Source organism: Sarcophilus harrisii, chromosome 6, assembly GCF_902635505.1.
Source record: "Sarcophilus harrisii chromosome 6, mSarHar1.11, whole genome shotgun sequence".
In the NCBI taxonomy this organism is placed as follows: domain Eukaryota; kingdom Metazoa; phylum Chordata; class Mammalia; order Dasyuromorphia; family Dasyuridae; genus Sarcophilus; species Sarcophilus harrisii.
In genome coordinates, this window is record NC_045431.1 from 67,936,650 (window position 1) to 67,960,314 (window position 23,665).

A 23,665-nucleotide genomic window follows, 5' to 3' on the forward strand; every position below is an offset into this window, starting at 1 on the left:
AGATCATCATCTACCTCAACTTACCTGTCCAGTCTTATCTTCTTCTATTCCCTACTTTAATCTTCTACTCTTGGGAACTCTACATCTATTATAGACTGAACTAGTTTGGTACTTTCCTGACTCCACACCTCTTCATACTAAACTCTCCCTAAGGTATTCTCTTCTTTCTACCTGTTAGAATCCTAACCATTTTTCAGTTTTAAAGTCAAGTCCAACTTTCTCTAGCAAAGCTTCTTTGATTAACACTGCTGAAAGAAATCTGTCTTTTCTCCCCTTTTGAGCAGACCTTAAACAGGGATCAAAATTAAACTTTAAATAATTTGTTTATTTAAACAATGCCTGCCCCCAGGCACTGGAGTGGAGATTTAATGAGGCAGAGATTAGAAGTGGGAAGAAAGAAGAAATAGAAACACAGACAGAGAGATAGGGGGATGAGAGAGACAGAAAGACAGACAGATAGAGGCAGAAATTAGCCTCCTCATTAGAAGCTAAGACTGATATGAGTATGGACTATTTGCATAAATTCAAAACAGAGGAATCCCTCAGGGAGAAGAAATGAGTTCAGGGCCATAAATCCTTGGGTTTAGGACTGGTTCCTGAATGATCTATATGTGAGACACTTTGCAAATCCTAGAGTCCTATATAGATATCTTCTGTTACAGATATTTTAAAGAAAGCTATGATTTAATTGATGTGAAAGCTTTTTGCGACAATATAATTCAAACTCCTCTCTCTCTGCCATAATAGGTTTTCTTCATGGATTGTTGCAATTAAAAACATTTATCATTGATGGAACAATGGTTCTGATGATGACCACCATCATCAATGATCAACAATAGAAAAAAAAAGTATTGACTGTTCAACATAAACATTAATTAAGAGAATTTCAGACTTCTAAGGGTCTTTCAAGGTCATCCAGTCTAATACCCTCAACACATTAATGGATCAATTATACAAACTGAAAATAGAGAGAGGGAGGGAATTCTCCAGAATCCATTGTATGGAAAGGGGTATAATATAAGCACCAGTTAGTCCCAAATGTTCTAATAATAAATCAGTCAAATGGAAGTAGGATGAATCCTTTGGGGTGGCCAATTGGTGGGTCCAAAAAACAGTTTGAGACTGTAGTTAATTTCCATTTAAAAGAAAAGACACCAAGGGGGAATGCTGAACCCTAATGAAATGGGCTGTGATAAAAGCAAATAAACAGTTAGCTGTCCATCTGGAATGTCTTGATAACAGATCAAAGAAAATCAAATGTACATGGACTGCAGAGAGGATGGGCAGGAAAAAAATCTATCTGGAGGGATGACTTATTATACCATTGCCCACATTAAAACACAGAAATTAGACCCACTATGTTTTATATGTGTTGTATGTGCTATCTAAGGAAAAGAAATCAAAATTAGAATAAAAGTCTGGGATTATACTGGTGCTGAACTGAAGGCATGGCTAGTAAAATATTACAAAGCAGCCAGAGGAAGATTTTAAGGAAGAGCTCCTCCTGCTTCTTAATATGATATGACAGCACAAACTCATTTCCGTAATTTAAATTCACTTCAATAATTCAAGAGTCCAATCCTATGACAGAATGGGTATTTCTTCCACTGGAAAAACTTGCAATTCCTCTATGACTTGGTAAATGGTCTTTAAGAGTTGCTATGAATAAATTAAGCACACAATATACATAAGTAAATGAGCACAATAAACTAATGCTTGATAAACCCAAAGATGCTAGCAACTGGGCCTAAAAATCCCTATTTAACAAAAACTGCTGGGACAACTGGAATTCAGCATGGCAGAAACTAGATATAGACCAATATCTCATACTATGTCAAGATAAATTCAAAGTAGGCACATGATTTCCACATAAAGGGTAATAACATAAACAAATTAAGGGAGCACAGAAAATAATTATCTGTCAGATCTATAAATAGGAGAAAAGTTCATGACCCACAAAAGAGATAGAGAAGAACAGAGAAAGTAAAATGAATAATTTTAATTACATGAAATTTAAAAGATTTTATACAAACAAAACCAATGTCTCAAAATTTATTTTAAAAATTATAAAAAGGAAAGTGGGGAAATTTTTTACAGTAATTGTCTTTTATAAAGGTCTTATTTCTCAAATATGTGGGACCTGAGTCAGATTTATAAAAATAAGAGCCACCCCCCCCAAATGATAAATGATGAAAGGATATGAATAACATTTTTCAAAAGGAATCAAAACTATCAATACTTATGGGAAAATGCTCTAAATCACAAACAGAGAATGTAAATCAAAACAATTTTGAGGTACCACCTCATACTATCAGATGACAGAAAAGGAAAATGACAAATGGGGGGTAAAATGGATATACTAATTCATGGTTGGTAAAGCTGTGGACTGATCCAACCATTCTGAAGAATAAGTTGAAACTGTGCTGCAGTAATATTGTTTCTAGGTTGGTATCCCATCAAAGAAAAATGAAAAAAAAAACTATTACAAACAAAAATAGTGAATCTTTTTGTGACAGCAAAGGATTGGGGATTATTTGGGAAATGGCTAAAGAAGCTGCAATACATGATTGTGATGAAATACTATTATGTTGTAATAAATAATAATTTCTTATTAGTAGGGGGTGGTTTCAGAAAAACTTGAGAAGACATATATGAATTGACTCAAAATAAAGTGTGCAGAACCAGGAGAATATTGTACATAGTAAGAGTAGTATTGTAACAATAATCAACTATGAAAATTCTAGCAACTCTGATCAATACAATGATCCACAATAATTCCAAAGGACTTATGATGAAAAATATAATTCATCTCCTAACAGAGAACTGATGGATTTCAAATGTAGAATCCATCATATTTTACTATCTTTTCATTTTTTTCTTGCTTTTTTTTTCACAATATGGCTAATGTGAAAATGTTTTCTATGACTTCATAAGTATGCTAAGTATCATATTCATTGCTTTCTCAATGGGTGCCAACAGGATCAAGATAACTTGGAACTAAAAACCAATTTTTAAAGAGTTGCTATCAAATCTGTCCCCAGTAATTTAACACTTCCTAGCTGTGGGACCTTGGGCAAATCTGTTAACCCCAATTGCCTTGGGGGAAAAAAAAAGTAAAGAGGTGCTATGGCCTTAAATTTCATTAGCCTACAGATAGTATGGTAATAGGTCACTCAAGACTTAAACTAAATGACAAAACATATATAACAAAATGTATTGTGCATTGATGGACACATACTCCAAGTTTTTGTAATTTGATAAGTTCTATCAGTGTATATTTTATTTGCATAACTTTTGAGAATCAAGATACTTCTATAACACAGTGACCAATGAAGCAGTCCTTTAGTAGAAAATGAAAAGTTAAAATTATTTAACTTTTTGTCTAGGGATGCATGAAACTTATATTGTCTTTATATGTGCAGAATGAATAAACTAAGTTGTGGTAGAAGGTAAGTATTACATCAGATGAAACTAGAATGGGGGCAGATGAAGTATTAATGAAGAGCCTAATCTGGATGTGACATTTATACACATTAGACCTTATGTGAAAATTAAATGCAATCCTCCTTTTAATTATATCCTATGGAAAGTATATATCAAAATCTATGAGTGTCCACTTTAACACATGTAATTTTGATTACCACAAAATAAACATATGTACAATGGAGAAAGGGATTTTTTATTCTTAAAATATAGGTAAAAGCAACATTAAAAATTGTCCCTTCTGTTAAGCATTTGATTTACATATATGACATCAAGTTACATACCATTCTATAGTACATTAAGTAGCTCTTTGTGTCATGGAAACTTTCATCAATGATATCAAAATGTAAATTATATTAATAAGTATAAAAATATTAATGCATACCAAGATAGAATGGAAACTAAAGCTTTTGATATTCAATCTAGAAGTTAAACTGAAACACTTGATAAAAGTGCTATTTACAAATACCTTGTACTTCAAAATTTATTAGATAATTAATTTCTTTAGTTATTAAAAAAAATAACTTACACCAAATCTGAAGATTAATTTACTAATATTAAATAAACTAACTATTGTAACTCACTAAAAAAAAGTTGCTCCTTCTGGTATTCTACTTGTGTTAGCTCTGTATCTGCAACTATTTACTTTCACCATTCCAAGTTCTAGATCTGGTGGACTAGACATTTCAATTTTACCTGAAACAATGGGGAACAATTATTGATTTCTAAGAATACATCTGAAATGACCTAAATGACATGGTAGGAAATAATTCTTTCTAGCATATATAGGATGTCCTACTAGGGGAAGAAGCAGATGGCAGGAAGATGGAGAGTGGGAGCCTGGGCTAGGTTATGGAATTAGAAAATCAAGGGTATATCTAAGACACATTACAAAAATAGAAAAAGTAGGACTTGGTGAGATGTGAGTGGTAAAGAAAAGCAAATGTGTGCAAAATGGTAGCGGTGAAATTCATCTCTCCTCAGATTTCTCATCACATTTTGCCTAAATTTGCCCCATTGTGTCTTACTTTGTAAAATCTTTATTCAAATCTGTAGACTCCACCCTTTCAATGGCCAAGGCGGTCTTTATGTACAAGGGGCTATGACTCCCACATTGATTAAGCCCTTGAATACTGAGTAGAACATTACAGACTTTCACATGGAAGAAGAGAAAATCTCTTCTGGAAATGGTTAGAGAAGTTTCAGAGGCAGCTGAGAGACAAACTTTGAAATGGTTACTGGGAGTTGTCAGATATAAATTCTAGCACTTGCAATCCTAGAAATTTCTAAGAGAGAACTCGGGTTTCTGAGAACATTCTCTCTCCTTGGAAGCCAATGTTTTATCTCACTTCCAGAAAAAGAGTTCTTTTGTTGTTGTTTTTCAGTTGTGGAAAACTCTTCATGACCCCATTAAGAGTTTTCTTGGCAGAGATACTAGAAAGATTTTGCTATTTACATTTTATTTTCCACTAAAGGTCTCCTTCAAGCTATCTATGTAAAGAAACATAGTTTTCTTTTTTCTTTCCTTTTCTTTTCTTTCCTTTCCCTTCCCTTCTGTCTATCCACATAGGATATCATACCCTTATTTATGGGTGATCTGCCAAAAAGAAATGTAAATTTTGAGCACTAGCTATTTGTGGTTATCTTATATCACAAGCTTTTGGAAGGGAAATAAGCTGGTTATACAATAATATTACCCTCCCCTTGAGACTGATAAAAAGAAGTGATTTTTATCCTGGATCTCAAAATATCTCTAGACTGCCACTATTTTAGATATGATAGTTAAATAAAATTATAATCCGATACCTCTCCTAAAGATAAGTGAGAAAAAAAAATAGGTACACAGCTATGGCCCTGCTCTTGCTCTTCACTAAGGCAGAAATCACTGTTTTCCTTGGAGAGAAATGGGCCAGATACCAGATTAGACATCTCTATCCATAACACAAAAAAATCAAATCGTCTTTATATTTGGAGAACAATCACATAAAGCATATACTTGTGTGATTTTATATATATACAGATATATAAATACACATTTATGTGTATGATTATATATACATGTCTATAGATGTGACATATTATATACACATATATGTATATACACATATACATAATAACCACACATTCTCAACCCATTAAATTTTCAGTTCCTAGAGAGCAGGGTGTATGTCATTTTACATCTTTGCATCTCACTGCTAAACAAAGTGACTTAAAACTTAATTGGCACTTAATGAATACAATTAAGTTGAACTGAACTAAAACAAATGGGGAAACTTGGATAATGACCATTGTGCTGATGATGCTGGAGCTGGGAATTTGAATTCAAATCTGGCCTCAGACACTTACTTCAGCTAGTCTCAATTTGACTGACCTTAGCTCAAAAAGGCAAAGTCTCTCATTGCATCCAGGGCCATCTCCAGTCATCTTGATCTTTATCCAGTCCCTGGACCCAGACGACTCTGGAGGGAAAAGTGAGGCAGGTAATCTTGCCCAGCCCTACCTCACTTAAATCCAACTCTCTTACATGTCATTGCATCGCCTCCTGATGTCATGGTTCTTTTCCAGAACAAAGGACAAACAATAGACACTTACTAGCTGTGTTACCCTGGACAAGTCATTTAATTCTGTATGTCTCAGTTTCCTCATCTGTAAAATGAGCTGAAGAAGGAAATGATAAAGCACTCCAGTATTTTTGCCAAGAAAACCCCAAATGAGGTTATAAAGAGTTGAATATGACTGAAAGAACTCAAAATAACAACACATGTATATGTGTGTGTATAATTTTTTTCATAAAAGACCTTTCTAAAATGCATCGTTTTTTTTTTGTAGTTTCCTATTTTCAAGATGGCACTGCCCTGTATTCTTTCATTTCCTGTAATCATGAATATAGTTCCAAATCTAAAGTAACTAAACTACTTACTAGAAGTTGACTGAGGCAAATGTAAATCTTTCCTTGAGGTCCCATCACTTTTGACTCTCATTACTAATTTAGGCCAGAAAAGCTCATGACTAAATATGCAAAATGTTTCTACTTTCTAAGATTTGAAGTGTCAACAGGATAAGCAAAAAAGCAATTAGCATTTCTGCTGAGGAGCCCTGCTGTCTCAACACCATGTTTTGCCAAGCAGCAGTTAAGGATAGAATTAAATTCAGAGAGGTGAGTGACTTTTGCCCAGATGCTTACTTAGCTCAAAGGCAGCAATGGGTATGTGGACCAGGATACATCCTGATATCCATGTGGAACAAGGCCCTCCTGGCTCATATTTCACACCTCGATCAGGGGTGTTTATGAAGCTCAAGTGAAGAGCAAATCACTTAATCTCTTTGCATTTGAGGTAGTTAGATGGTTCAATGGATAGAATACTAGATCTACAATCAGAAAGATCTGAGTTTAAATTCAGTCTCAGACACTTACTGGTACTGTGATACTGGGCAAATCATTTAACCTTTGTTTACCTTAATCCAAGTGGAGAAGGAAATGGTAAGTCATTCGAGAATCTTGCCAAGAAAACCTCATGGACAGCTTTGGCATGCTACCAGTGCACAAGGTCAGAAGAATTAGACACAACTAAACAAGAATAGGAGTATGTTGGGAAATGTACAACAGCAGGGCTCTCTGGGAGAGGGAAAAGGATGCTCATATACTTATAAGTCTAACCTGCATTATTAACAAAGGCAATCAGCAAAACAATAAATTAAGCCCAGATTTGTAGCAATTGCTGATTCTGAGGTGCAAATGCTCACAATGAAAATTTAACAATAAGTCTCCTGAGCTATTTAGAACTGGTTCCCGAAAACACTTCTGCTCTAGACCAATTCCTAATCTGAAGCCATCTATGAAGAAAGAACAAGTCAGATTCAGGAGAGGTACAAAAGGATCCTAAACCCCAAAGTATACTCCAAACTCTGGTTAAGACCTAGAATTAACTTGCTTTCCTTGAGGTTCTTCAGACTATGAATGATCCTTTCCAAAGTTGTTTCAAATGAAAGCACAACCTGTTATCCACCCCTAGTCTCATCACTTTTTCAACACATGTTAGAGTGAAAAGAACACTAGACCTAAATTCATGTTCCACATATGTCATTTACAATATCCGTATACTTGGGGAAACAACTTAAACTCCCTCTTGGACCTTTGTTTCTTTAATGAGGTGGACCTCCAAGGCTTCTTGCACTTCTCAATCTATCATCCTGGACATTATTTTGTTGTTTTTTGTTTCTGACTCTTCATGATCCCATTTAGGGTTTTCTTGGTAAAGAGACTACAGTGTCTTGCTATTTCCTTCTCCAGATCATTTTACAGATGAGGAAATTGAGTTAAACACTAGCTGGTCAGTGAGTGAGAACACATTTGAATTTAAGAAGATAGTCTTCTCAATTACAAGCCCAATGTTTTATTCACTATACCATCTAGCTGCCCTAAATATTGTTAAGTCATGTTAGTTATTCCTGACTCTTTATGATCCTGTTTGGGGCTTTCTTGAAGCTCCAAAGATACTGAAGTGGTTGACCATTTCCTTAATTTTGCAGATGAGAAAACTGGGCAAGTAGAGTTACTTGCCCAGGGTCAAACAACTAGTATGTCTAAAGTTGAATTTGAACTCATGAAGATGAATCTACCTGATTCCAAGCTCAATGATCTATTCACTGAACCACCTAGATGCTCTGTGGCTAAACCTATGATAGCATCAAAGATTTAGAGGTGGGGGAGCATTTAGTCCAATCTTCTTACTTTACAGGCGAGGTAACCAATGTCCAGAAAGTTTTAAATTATTTGCTCAAGATCACATGGGATTGTAAGTAGCTAAGCAGCAATGGTTGGGACTAAATCTAACATTCTTTCTACTATACCACAATGCCTCTAGGCCCTAGCTTTCAGAACAAACTTGAACAGGCTCCCAGAGCATAGGGAACAGGGAACAAGGAAGGGTAAATGACAGTTTCCACATTTGGCCAGAGTACTCAGCCAAGCTTCCAGAATCTGAACATTAAACTTCCCTTCAGCACTGAAAAGCCATCGGTGTCTATGCCTGTGTACGGAGCACTCTCTGCTGGTCAAATGGCAATATTTTACAGCTCTTTTCTTCATGAATTCATTTGCCTTTTAAAGCTGGGACAGGAGGAAGGCACAAAAAACTGAAATGAAAAATGCTAAAAACCTTGGCTATATTCCTGTCATTGTTGATTAGTCACTTCTCATTGATGTGTAGGTGAGTTTGTCTGGGTGGTCCCCATTCTGCATTCCTGTCCATCATCCTCATTTCCATTCAATCTCTAGTTTACAGACTGCAAGAGATAGGCAAGAAAAGAGATTAGAAATGTCCAGGAAGGTCAAAACCTACACTCAATATTTTCCAACTCTAAATATTCACTGACTTGGGAAACTATTTTTCCCAACTTGTAGCAAATTTTTCTGGAATGTAGATTTTATGAAGGAAAATACTTTTAAAGGGATGAAAAGTTAGATTGGAACCAAAAGGTAAAAAAGCTTCATTTAAAACTAAAAGCTAAGGAATTTGTATTTTATCCTAGAGATAAAGATTCCATTCACAGTTTTAGAGCAAAGGAATAATGTGTCAGACCTATGTCTTAGGAACATTATTTTGACAATTGTATGAAGGAGGAGTCAGGGAGGAGGACATATCAGAAAGAGGGAAAACAATTCAAGAAACTATTACAAAAGTCAAGGTGAAAGATGATAATGGTTTAATCCAAGGTAGTATTTTTGTGAGTAGAGAGAAATAGGTGAATTCCTGAGAATGGGTAAGACTTGAAACTTAATTAGTTGATAGAGAAGAAAGAACTAAGAATTAACTTTAAAGTAATATATATATATACTTTAGTGGCTAAGTGTAAGGAGAGGCAAATATAGATCGAGCATATTTCCAGTGGGTGAAGCCAGAGGCTACAGTGAACTTCCAAGTGGAAGATGTTTCTATGGCATGGTAGAAAAAATCTGAAGAATCAAGAGGGCAACCTGGAGAGGAAATCATGGAAATGATCATTAAATTTCTGAAAACGATTGGATTGATTGCCAAGGACAAGACCATAAAAATTTAAAAAAGAAGATGAGACAGCACAGAACCATGGGAGTCACCCTTTCTGAGGAAGCAAGAAATGGGTGATGATCCAGCAAAAGAAACAAGTAGAGAGGTAAGAGAGGAACCAGGGGAGGGAAATATTGCGAAAGTCAGAGAATATCCAGGAGGATAAGTGAGCAACAGTGTCAAGAGATTGAAATGGATAAGGACTTAGAAAAGTCCAGAGGATTTAAAGGCTAAAATATCACTGATAACCTCAGGGAGAGAAGAGTTTCACAGGAGAGGTACAATCAATATCAAGTCTCAGGTGTCAAGGATATCAGAGTCAAGTAAAAAATTTAACAAAATTGTTCAGCTTTTTAAAAAGTGATAACTTCAGTGAAGCCAAAATGGGAGTGAGACTATATTTTGGTTTATTGGATTTTTTATCTTGTAACTTCATTTTTTCCATCTAGTTAAACACTAAAGACATGCAGATAACCTTAATGGTGAAAAGAAAAGAAAATTGGAATTACAAACTGAAAAGTCTACATCTTTTTTTTTCAAAATGTTACAGAGAATATCTAAAAGTTAAGATCACTTAGCTAGTTGGCTGGTTGTTGTTTTTCATCCTTATACAGGACCAAAATGCCATCACTCTGTTAGAGTCAAGTTCCTATGTGTCTGACTATGGCTGATCAGACCACTACAAGCTCAGAATGTTCTGCCATAGGTTGGTCACAAATAGTCCCTACGAACATTTGAAATAGATTCTCTAATTTTGTGTGTCTCATGTTTCTTCTGACCTAATTTCTCCATTCCTACTTCATGCCTAGTTCATATAAGTATTAACTCATCAGTTACATGTGGAATATAAACATTTTGTTTTAAGTAATCTAATAATAGCTATTAAATTATTTCCTCTTTATATATGTGTGTGTGTGTGCATATGCATACATATATGCATAGACAATGTATTATATAAATATAATTAAATTCTATATGTGTTAAACTAACAATTTCAAATAACTCAGTTATATTTATAAGTTATTTATATTGATGTTCATTGATTGGCTCTAGTCACCAAACCATTTCATAAAGTAAGACCAAACTAGAGGTTTTATGCAAATTGAAAAATGGAAAATGCTATTCCAACCAACTCTTCATGGATCTTCTCCTCTATAATAATTTATTAGCCAATTAGTTCTCTGCATTTCTGCATTGTTTTAAAGTTTATATAGCACTTTCTTCACAACAGTCTTATCAAGTAGATAGTATCTATTGTTTATCCTCCATTCTATAAATAAGGGATCCAAGGCTTGAAGAGGTTAAAGAATTTGCTCAAAGTCATATAGATAGAATGTGTCAGAGTTGGAATATCCCAATATAATTAGTGAGGAAGTATGAATCAATAGACTTATGATAATTATTATCATTATAAACTAATTAGCTCCAAAAGGGAGAATTGGGACCAATAGAAGGAATTTAAAAGGAAGCAGATTTCTGTTCAATACAAGAATTAAGTCAACCATTAAAGCCAACAAAATGGAATGGAGCTTGTGAGCTCCCTATCACTGGAAATATTCAGATAGAGATTAGATATCCACTAGTCAAGAAGACTGTACATAAGGTTATAGTATGGTGGAAAGAACATTAGATTTGGAATCATAGATCCTGGATTCAAATGATGACCCCAAATGTTTACTATTTATATGACAATCACCATTTTCCTTCTCTAACTTTTAGTTCCATCGTCTATATGATAGTTGTTTGAACTAAATGAACTCTAAGATACATTCCAGATCTAAATCTTTTAAAGGGATGAAAATAATGTAAGGTAGCTTCTTTCTGAATACAAATATATAATAAAGGTAGGAATACAGTTAGCAGAGGACTTAAGATTTGTTTCTATATCTTTGTCCTCATTCATTTGTCATGGAGTCCTGAATAATTTTAAATTTGAAAAACTTAGAGACACTAAAGCTAAAGATCCCTAGGCAATTTATTAAAATGCAACCTCTAAACTGATTCAATCTACAGTTAGCTTAATAAATTACCCATTAAGTGAGGAACAAAAAAAGAATCCCTAACTTTAAGTCAAAATGATGTTTATCATTAATGGACAAAATTAGATGTAAAGATTCAGACTTTAATAAACTGCTATATGTGTATATGAAACTTCTAATTTAATAAAGTCCTCTCCATTAGTTAAGTATGCATTTAAGTCAGCATTAACTATGTTCCAAAGAATTTAGCCCCATGGAGTACAGAATCTTCTTCTAAAAGGAAATGTCCATGACATTTAAAACTTGGAGAATAGATTGACATTCCTTATCAGAAGAAAAATCATTGCAGAGATTATTCCCCAGTTCTAATGATTAGATGTTTAATGACTCCATCTTTCTTTTAAAAATGATCTATTATTGGGGTTCGGCTAAACAAACATTTTAATGAAATATTATTGTGCTGTAAGAAATGACAAGCAGAGTGATTTCAGAAAACCTAGAAAGACTTACCTGAACTGATACTGAAGTAAACAGAAACAAAAGAACATTATATACAGTAACAGCATTTTTTTTTTCAATAAAGAACTGTGAATGATTTAGGTATTCTCAGCAATACAATGATTCAAGACAATCCCAAAGCACTAATGATAAAGCATACTATCTGCCTACAGAGAAGGAACTGGTATGAACTGAATACAGACTGAAGCATGCTATTTTCCAATTTCTTTCTTTCAGTTTTTTTTTTCTTTTATTCAAGTCTTCTTATACAAAGTGACTAATATGAATATTTTTACATAGCACATGTATATTTGATTGTTTACTGTTTCAGGGAGAGGGAAGGAAAGGAGGGATAAAATTGGGAACTCTAACCTTTAACAGAAATTTTTTTTTAATTTTCTAGAATTGGTAGTAGCCTTGACTGAGTTACCCACTGTACAAACTAATGAGGTAGCTTACATGCTACAACAAAATTTATGTATCAAACAAAAGACTGGACTAAATGACCTCTCAGGTGCCTTTCAATCTGATCTTATAAAATAAAATGTAATATTTTTATTTACTTATTATTATATAATTATAAAATTATGACATTTATACTATACTTTAGTTTCTAATTAGTTAATATTATGCACAATGGTTTTATCCTAGCTTTGGTGCATGATAATGGAAAAAGGGGAACCATGTATGGAATATTTTATGTATCAACATAGCATTCCTCTGCTCCCAGTACATATTACCCTCTTAAGCTAACAACAATTATGGTTATTTGTTTATTGCTATAGTTAGACTATATTCTGAAACAAGCCACAAAACCACAGGGAATGACCATCTGATTTGTACTTCAATGATTGTAAAAAAAAGTACTATATGCATCTATTGTACTCTATAAATAATGAATAACTATGATAAAGTTACAAAGTAAGGAAAACTCTAGGGATCAATAATAAATTAATTAAAATGAATAGAAGTAGAGAAACAAAGCAAAGATGAAGGGAGATTTGAAAGCAAAAAGACAAGCTAAGCAAAAAGAAAATGAAAGTCTCCTGAAGGGGAAATGAGAACTCCCAGGGATGTAAATAGCCTAAAGGTAGACATAAAGGAAAATCTCCACATCTAAACAACAACAAAATCCAAATCAGAGACTGTTTCAAATTGTGACACAAGGAAAACAATTTTTTTTTTTACAGTTATTGAGGGTTTTTAAATACAGGTAAAGAAAAGAAGTCACTTGAAGAAGATAAATAGTAAAGACCAAAAGAATATCATAGATCATGTCTAATAGGGTCAAGATTACATACTACATTTACCTCTAATGGTTTACCTTTATGTACCAACTAGCCTCATTTCTTGTGAGAGCCATCTCCACTTGTCCTGTCTATATCTGGCCACTGGACCCAGATGGCTACAGGAGAGAAAGTGAGGCAGGTGACCTTGCCCAGCCTCCCTCATTTCAATCAAATTCACTTGCATGTCACGACATCACCTCCCAGATGTCATGGTCCTGTTCGAGAAGGAAGGACAAAAGGCAACAACATTTTTTGTACTTGATGGCTGCCCCAGACCATTTTAGCTACTTTAGGTTGCTTTTAATTTTCACAATGAAAAGGAAAATGAACAAACAAAAATAAGCCTTCATCCTTATGATGAAAATGCTGTCTGATAGAAAAGTGATGAATGCAGATGAATGCATGCTGTGCATAAACATATATAGGTATGTATACACATAGTTATAGAAATACACATGTAATACTTATATTGTATTTAATTTATACTTTAACATATTTAACATGTTTTGGTCAACCTGCCATCTGGGGGAGGGGGTGGGGCGAAGGAGGGGAAAAATTGAAACAAAAGGTTTGGCAACTGTAAATGCTGTAAAATTACCCATGCATATAACTTGTAAATAAAAAGCTATAATAATAAAAAAGAAAAGAAAAAAGAAATACACAGGTAAATAGGAATACATGACCCAATATAGGAAGTTGTTTTGCTTGACCAGACATGGAAATAAGGGTTTAGAGTTTTGGTTTGGTTTTTTGATAGATTGTGAGGGAGGAGAGAGGGAGAGAAGGTGGATTTTAGTTGAATAGAAAAAAACAAAATTGACCTTAAAAAATAAAACAAAGTGTCCAACAAAGTAGCTCATAAAATATCAAATGAAGTATCTGATCTGAGGCTCTTGAATAGTTCCTCGGTGTATCAATCATGTCCAATTCTTTGCAACCTCATTTGGGATTTTCTTAGCAAAGGTACCGGAGCAGTTTGCCATTTAATTCTCTTGCTCATTTGACAGATGAGGAAACTGAGGCAAGCAGAGTTGAGGGACTTATACAGTCAAGTGTCTGAGGCCAGATTTGAAGTGAGGAAGATGAGTATTCCTGAGTGCTCATGGGCAAATTTATGCCCATTTGGCTTCTCAGCATTTCCAGGCAACTTTCTAAAACTGTTAGCTAAAGATGTTTTGCTTATTTGAAATGATTCAGAGAATTTCCACACCAGAAGTTCCCTAGAGCAATGAAATCACAGGTCTACACCACTACCATCACTCCTCAGAATGAATAAGACCTTTTAGTTCTTCCAAGAACTAGCTAATCTCATTCCAATTACACACATGTGAAGTGAATAAGAACACATTTTTTTAAAATCTGGAAATGCTCTCATCCAAACATCTCACTAAATCAGATTGGTGCTTGCACTGTTTTGGTCCTGGAAGATGTTCTAAGAACTGCATCCTTGGGGGCCATGGCTTATCAACTAGCAAGAAGCTCCATGTAGAGGGTGAGATGAAGGAGAAAGAGTGTTATTTTTGCCTTGTCAAGATGAAAACTCTCCTGTGTCTTCATAGAGCTCTTGTCAGACTATTCAAAAGCATTTTACCTAAATGTACAAATTTTAAGAGTTCTTAAATGTGTACATCTCCTGGAGCGTCTTCTCTGAGAAAATCTATACAGAGTTGGTAGGAGCAGAGGATAAGTGGGACCAGAAAGTCTCTAATTCTAAAACCCCTGCTGAGCAAATGCTTCTCACCTTCCTGGGTTGTATTTGTCTGTAAATCTGTTTTAAATCTATCTTCCAGCTCCTCAGAAACCTAGGATAAGGCACAAATGAATGAAAATTTGCCAGATCTTCAGTACATCCCCACCCAAGCTCCCATCTAATACCCATATATCCTGAATAAACAAGACATTTAAGGGCCTAGGTGATATGAGGCTTCCATGACTGGTAGAGAAAAGACAAACTATTCTCATATAAACATATGTGAAGAATATAATTAGTGCAACATGAATAATATCATAACATTACATAATTCATGCATGATATAAAATTCTCCTATAGCTATATGTTTACACACTTATGATTTATCATGTATAGGTAATAAAAGCTAAATTATTCATCTATAGCAGATGAAAACTAGAAAAAAGCTGTCAACATGTCTATGAAAAGCTATAGAATTATGGAAGTCTAGTAATTCCAGTGTGCTTTATGAGAAAGGAGAAATGAAATTAGAGAAAACAAGTTGGGAAGAATAGCTAGATCAGACCAAGGACACAGAGGTTTAAGCTGGATCTGGTAGTTTTGAAAATCTCAAGGAATTGGCCACGATGTGTAAAGGGCAGTAAACAGATGTGATCATTTCTCTTTTCCCTTCTCCCTTCCCTTTTAGGAATTTTGGGAGACAATCTGGAGGATGGTTATCCCTCTGGAGCCCCAGGAAGATCGCTTTCTCATCATGTTGACTGATCAGAGTGGCCAAGTCCATGTAAGACAAAGCTCCATGCAACATCAGCAATGAGAAAGATCAGACATGACTCAGGGCATTGGCTGCTGGAAAATAAATAGGAGTGACGGGGCTTGGCACTCTAGGATCATCATGGAAAAGATGGGGGTGGTGAACAGATGGAGTGACTGGAAATCGTGATAATGACAGAGTACACAAGACCACAGAAAAAGCAATGAAGGAGTATGGAGAAGGAGAAGTAACAAGTCTTACAACATGGAGTCTACAATGAATCTAAGCTTCTCTATTAAAGAAATTCATCTTTTTAACACCCTGAGACTTTCAATAGCAGTGCATCAGGATACTAGAACTACCCCTGCTATCATGAATCTTTTATGGAAATGGAACAAAACCAGTGCAGGAAAGATGCAAGTAGAAAATTATATTCACCCAGAAATGATCAGTAATAATTCCCTTGTGAAACAGATGCAGGTGGACATTCTTTCATATGTTTTTACATACTTGTTAATAATTTTGTTGTAGTGCCTTTGCTTAGAGGAAAGGAGTTGAATACCACCAGAAAATAACTAAAATTCTAATGTTCCCAGAGAAATTTTCTGGTTATCGAAATGCCCAAGAAATAACTCTGGATCAAATAAGTCCAAAATTTTGGTAATGGGCCAAAGATCACAACTGGGAGGAAAAAAAAGGGAGAGAGGGAAATCAAGAGGATATTAATAACTACAAACTTCATATGCCTTTTTTATCATTTCTACAAATTTTACAAGATTATATATATACATTTACCAGGGACAATTTTGAAAAATGTGAATGTAAAAAGAAGGCTTTTTTTATATTACACTGTGAGCAATATCTTTACAATCACAGAATTGACTGAAAGGCACCATAAATCCAAGAGTCCAGTAGGCTTATTACTTGTTAATTATTCTAAAAAGCATTTGATTCAATAGAGCAATATCATTTTTTGTCTAACCTCTGATTAATATAAAACAAATTTTAAAACAAGCCCAAGAATCCTGAAGAATTGCATTGACCATTATCACAAGTATATCCAGTTTAGAGGCCAAATGAATGAAGTATTCTTGATAAGATAGTAAAGCCCTCCTGAAGTTCCTGTTGTTTGAAATATTGCCTAACACTTTCAATGAGTCTGAGCTTCTCTATTAAACAGATTCATCTTTTTAATACCAATAGTCTTCTGTAATACTATGTGGCTATGAATTATGGAATCCCATAATCTTCAAAGAATCAAAATTGTTAACCACTTGAAAGGCAATGTAGAGACATATGGTTGAAATAAGCAGAATATTACCTACTTACCAGTGATGAATTTCATGCATAAAAGATATCATGAAAAAGATGTATGATGGAAAAAGAGTTGGGCTGGTCATGTAAGAAGAGCAAGAAAAAACAGATAGTCTGTGTTCTCTAGTTTTATTTATATAATGCTAAAGAAACCAAAAAAAAAAGTCATTACATTGGATGAACCCTATGAGGGATTTATTGGAGAACATGAACAAGAATTACACAGAATAAAAAGGGATCATTGGTTCTGGCCAGAAATCCTGAGGGTCTTCCCCTCCTAGATTGACCTTTTTTTTGAGCAGATAAAAGAGATTATCTTTTGCTTCATTCCTTACCCAATCTCAAACATTGTATAGGTATTGTCTCAGACAGACTGGGATCTGGGAAAGTCCTTAGCTTAAAAAGGCAAAGTTCTCTCACTGCATCCAAGGTCATCTCCATTTGTCCTGACCTATGTCTTTTCACCAGACCCAGATGGCTCTGGAGGAGAAAGTGAGGCTGGTGACTCTGCACAGCCCTCCTCACTTAAATCCAATTCACTTGCAATTTAAGACATCATCTTTTTGATGTCATTGGATGTCTTAGAGAATAATGGACAAACAACAAAATCAATGGGATCACAAATCCAATTATCTACTATCTTACATGCATTTTGTATACATATACATAATATGTATACTATATATATATATACACATCCATATACATACATACACACATATACCATTATTGTTGCTATTCTTAGTCATTTTTCAATTGTGTCTAATTCTATCTGACTCCATTTGGGATTTTCTTGGCAAAGATATCAGAGTAATTTACTATTACCTTCTCCAGATCATCTTACAGAGGGCTAAGTGACTGGCTTGGGGTCACAAAACTAGTAAGAGACTTAGACCAGATTGGAACTCAGGAAGATGAGTGTTCCTGACCCTGGGCCTGGCACTCTTTCCACTCTATCATCTAGTTGCCCATATAGACATAGGTATGTGTACATATATTTATAAGAAATTAAACTTGATGGGAATTGGAAAATGAGCAGATGCTCGTTAATTGGGGAATGGCTGAATAAGTAATGGTATATGAAAGTAAGAGAATATCATTGTTCTGTAAAAAATGATAAACATGCTGATTTTACAAAAAGCCTGGAAAGATTTACACTAACTGATGATGAATGAAACAAACAGAAGCAGGAATACACTGTACACAGTAACAGCAAGATTATGAGATAAACTATGAAAGACTTGATTTTTCTCAGAAATTCAGTGGTCCAAGGCAATCCCAATAAACTTTGGAGAGAAAATACAATCAGCATCCCAGAGAGAGAGAACTATGGAGATTAAATATAAATGAACACATGCTATGTTCATTTTTTCCTGTTTTTTTCTCTTTTATTTATAAAAATTTTAAAAAATGTTCCTCAACTAAAAATTTTAAAAAATAAATTAAACTTGAAAGTGTTTTTAATGTGTAAATTCATGTTATTAATATCTTTATATATTAGGCAGATAGCTCCTTCTTCAGTAGTATTCTCTTCATGAGAATGACTAATAACTAAAAATACTTAATGACAGTTTTAATAATTATTATATTAGCATTTATATTATACATTAAGGTTTGCAAAGTACTTTACTAATATTAACTCATTTTATATCCATGGCGATCCTAGGGGTAAATGCTATTTTCCCCAATTTACAAAGGAGGAAACTGAGGCACAAAATAATGATGATGGTGAATCTAATTACCTAAAACATTTGAAGGAGGACAGTGTGGTGATAAAACTGTCAAAACAACCAAGACACAGTAAATAGTTTTTAAATGTCAAATGTCATTAATTAAACTTTAAATATTTTCATGTGGTAATACATTTTTCTTTCAGAGAAGAAATTGAGGCAGGCTAGTTGAAGTGATGGACCTAATAAATACAAGGGAAACAAATTTCTGTTTGCTGAGGAGTTGGAATTCACTCATTCAATATTTATCCACATAAACCTTGATTTAAGGATTTTTGCTTATCCAAGATTCAGAGTTATGCCTTCTATAAGCATCCCTGGGGAGCATGGACAGTTCAGCATCAAACAGAGAATATCATTTCCCCCCCTAATCATCTCACTAACTGGTGTGAGGAAAGTGTTTTGTGAGCTACAAAGTACTCCAGAAAAAAATGAGCTATTCTTATTATTCTCTGATTTGAAAATTCCATACTGCCTTAAGCAGCTGCCTGCAGCCATTGCTCAAAAGGCAAAGGACACATGCCTGGCTATTAAAAAAAAAATCTTCAATTTTCATGCCTCCTCAAAATTGCAATGAGAATCCTTTGTGCACTATAGGGAAAGCACTATAAATTATGCCCCCTCAGTTTTGGTAAGCAGCATAGAGAGAGAGGAGTTCATTCCAGCTCTCATATGAGAGCTTCTTGTCAGCACTCTTTCTACTGAGCCATGTAGCCAAATAAAGATGAAGTGACTTGCCCAGTATTACAGAACTAATAAATGTCTGAAGATGGATTTGAACTCAGTTCTCGATTCCAGGTCCAGGGCTCTCTCCACTGAGCCATCCAGCTCCCCCTTTCTATTCTGTTAGTGGATTATAAATGTCAGCATCTTCTAAATTAGTCACCCTGGACCAAAGTCCTGCTTACCCTATGCTGGGTACATTTCCGTCCCATTCCTTCTTCCTCACTGCCCTCATTTGAAATCCATTAAATTGATTCAAAGCAATTAAATCCAAAAGACATTCATTAAACACCTCATTTGATACTGAAGAAGAGATGAATAAGGATACATAGCCTCAAGAAGCTTACGATCCATGGAAGGAAAACAATAACAATAACTGCGATGTGGCTACTGCTTTAAAATTTACAAAGCACATGTGATAATTGAAATTCAATAAGCCTATTCTTGAGCATAGAAGAACATGTGGGAAAATTCAGAGGAGTAAATACTGACTGGGAAAAGACTGGTTAACAGAGAAGGTTTGGGGCAGCTGTGTGTCTCTAATGCTTAGTTCTAGATCTCCACCCCCTTCACAGACATCTTGGTTGGTCCCAAGCAGACAGTCATGTTGTAATTAGGCACCAGAACTGGGAAAATTAAGTGATAATGAAGACATGATCCAATCCAGCGTATTGCTACACCTCTAAATCTTATCAACTGTGTATCTTCCTGATTTTTTATTCTTACAAAAGAAAAGGGGTAGGCAAGGAGGGATTCCACAGAGGCAGGATCAGGATTAGAGTCCACATCTTCCAATCTCCCATTCTAGTGTGCTTTTCATTAATCCCACCTAAACACTACACTTTATAGATTAAGATGCATGTTTCTTCCAGAGAGAAATCAAGGAAAGTTTATTTTTTTCTCAAAGCCTTTGGGGAAAAATAAAACCCTACACTGTGGCTCTTCCAGTGAAATTCTATTTGGTATCTGGAATAATGAATGAAGATTTGGTCAAAATTCCCTGTGAAAACATGACCAAAATGGAAATATGTTTAAATGATTGTACACGTATAACTGTATAAGATTGCTTACTGTCTTGGGGACAAGGAAAGGAAGGAAGAGGGGAAAAAAATTGGAACTCAAAATATTACCAAAGTAAATGTTGAAATCTAATTGGAAAAAAATAAAATACTATTAAGTAAAAAAAATTCCCTATTTAAAAAAATTGCGCTTTGTTACTCATTTCAGCAGAAGACATCATCATCCTTCAAATCACCCAGATTTGCAACCTAAAAGTCAATCTCATCTATTCACTTTCATATCCAATGAGTTGCAAAATCTTCTTGTTACTATTCCCACAACATCTCTTGAATACATCCTCTCCTCTTAAGCACCCATCCTGGTTCAGGCTCTCACCAATCCCTGCATGGACTATTGCAATAACCTCCTAATTGTATCCATACCTCTAGTTTCTCTAATCCATCCTGCACAGAGTCACCAAAGTGATTTTCCTAAAGCTCAAGTCTAATTATGTCACTCCACTGCTCAGTGAACTTCCAGTGGATTCCCATTATCTAGTCTACATCAAATACAAGCTTCTCTATTTGTTATTGAGAGCTCTTAATGTCCTGGCTCCAACCTTTATTTCAGATTTATCATATATCATTCCCTGTCAGAAACTCCATTATAATACAGCTAAACTGGCTTCCTACTGTTCCTCTCACATAACACTATAACCTCTTTTTGTACCTTCATCCAAACTGGTCTTCATGCCTAGGGACACACTTTCCTCAGCTCTGCCCCTTAGAATTCCTATAATTTTATTCCATAAATTAAAAATAGGATAAATAAATAATTTTTTTTAAATTCCTAAAGTTTTTCTAAGGATTCTAGAGCTTCTTGATACTCATCTCAAGCACCACTTTTTAAATGAGTTCTCTTCTGATCCTCTCCTCCACTCACCCAGCCAAGTTTCTGGCATCTTTCTCCAAAAATGTATTTTGTATTATATGTAACAGAGTTGTATTTATATACTGCAGGACTTTCTGTTTGCACATCCCCTTCAACTAGAGGCCAGAGTACTTGTGTCTCTTTCCACAGAGCAAAGGTAGACATGACCATTCATAATCCAATATTCCTTCCTTCTCCTCTCCCAAAATAAAGACAGTGTCACTATCTCACTAGGCAAATAAGAAAGGAAAGGAAGGTCTTGGGGTCCAAAATAAGTAGCTCACCTGCACAATCCATAATGTACTATTGCCAATTCTGTTCAGTTTAGTCTGAACCTAGCCCATAGCTTCATTCCCCATCTTAGATCCCTCGGGGAGGTGCTACCCCTATTTCTAAATATCTATCACTGTTTATAAATATTCCCATTTATGAAATATCCCTATTTATAAAATCTATCTAAGATTTATAAAATCTAAGATGTAGAGGACTAGGTGGTGCAGTGGATAGAGCACTGGCCTCCAGGATGAAGAGGGCTTGAGTTCAGTTCTAATCTCAGACATTTACTAGATGTGTGATAAGTCACTTAGTCCCCTGATGGCTCCCCCCCCAAAAAAAAAAAACACTAAGATGTAGTCTTTAAATATTCCAACATGAATGTCACACCTCCATTATCTCATTAACCCATGTGGTCAGCAGAATGGGCAGATGAGAACAATTTGCTTTAGCAGCCAGGAAAGTAATTGAAGCAGGTTCTGTGGAGTACTTAGAGCTTGATCAGACGTTGAAAAGGAAGGAAGGAAGGAAGGAAGGAAGGAAGGAAGGAAGGAAGGAAGGAAAGGAAAGGAAGGAAAGGAAAGGAAGGAAAGGAAGGAAAGGGAGGAAGGAAAGGAAGGAAGGAAGGATCTTATTTTGATAGAAGCAAGTTGTGAGCCCTGTGTGTTCTCCAGGAGGCATGGAGAATGCTCAGAGAAAAGTCAGTGCACCAAGATCTGGGAGAGTGGCTAAAATGAGGATACAAGGTGTCTGACTCTATAGAACTATCAATTCCTGAGTGAAAAATCATAGAAGGAAGAACATGGAGTAATAATGTGAAAAATTGGCAGAGCTCAAGGGGTAATTGGCTGGTGTAGACATTTCAAAGTGGTATCTTCTGCTCTCAGGAAATGTCCCAAGCAGGACAATCTCTACTGCGTGTTATCATCTACTGGTTTGGAAATGTCGGTTGGTTTTTAAGCGAATGTTTGTTTTTTGACAGTGAGTAAAAAAGGAAAACATGGAATCTACAGCAAATGTTTAGCCTGGCAGACTGATAAAACTGTTGATGTTTGCTGGGTGCACCTTGTAAAATAATTAGTCTGGAAGCAAGAAATCCAACTAGCAAACATGTGCTAAATGGAACAATCATCCAGCACAGTGAACAGGAAGAAGATTTGGCGGTTAATGTGGGAAAATCATTGAGACAATCGGGCCAGGGTACAGCAGGCATAAAGAAAGGCAAATGAAATCCCAGCTTCCTGAAACCAAAGGAAGGAATATGAAATTAAATGGTCTAAGTTCTTGTCCATTCAAAGGCATGGGGTTCATATTGATGATTGGATTTGGGAAAGAAAGACCATTAGGTCAACTAAGAGAATTATCCATCCAAATGCAGAATTAATGAAGAAGACATTTTGATAAACAAGAATGTAGGAGCTTTTGCAAAGAGCAAATATCTCAGTGAGTCAGAAGAAACACTCATCATATTGAAAGAGACAGATAGGGCTTTTACAACAGACTGGCTTTTGTGAGCTAGCTAGCATCTCAAAATGAATACACCACCAGCAAAAATAAGGATCAAAGCCAGCAAGATTATTCCTGGTAAGTGAATATAACAAGGGGAATAAATTAAGCACAGAAACTGAAAAAGAGAAGACCATAAACGAATTTACATTCTTATTCAGAGGGTGTGCAGGTGAATGATTCTCCACTTAATTGCTTGATCCTGAACTCAACATCTATTTTTAAACAAGTTATCAATTGGTACCTCTAAAACTAAAAGAGATTGTTCCTCTCCAGTATAAATATAACTCTTCTCTATCACATAGCACTTAATTTGTAGCTGTCTTGTGTACTTAGGTCTTACTGCATATTGGGGTTATTTCTCTACGTTTCACATCCCTCCTATTAGATCGTTAGTTCTATGGGACAGACACTATGTCTCATTTCATTTTTGTCTCTCAGCCCCTTGCA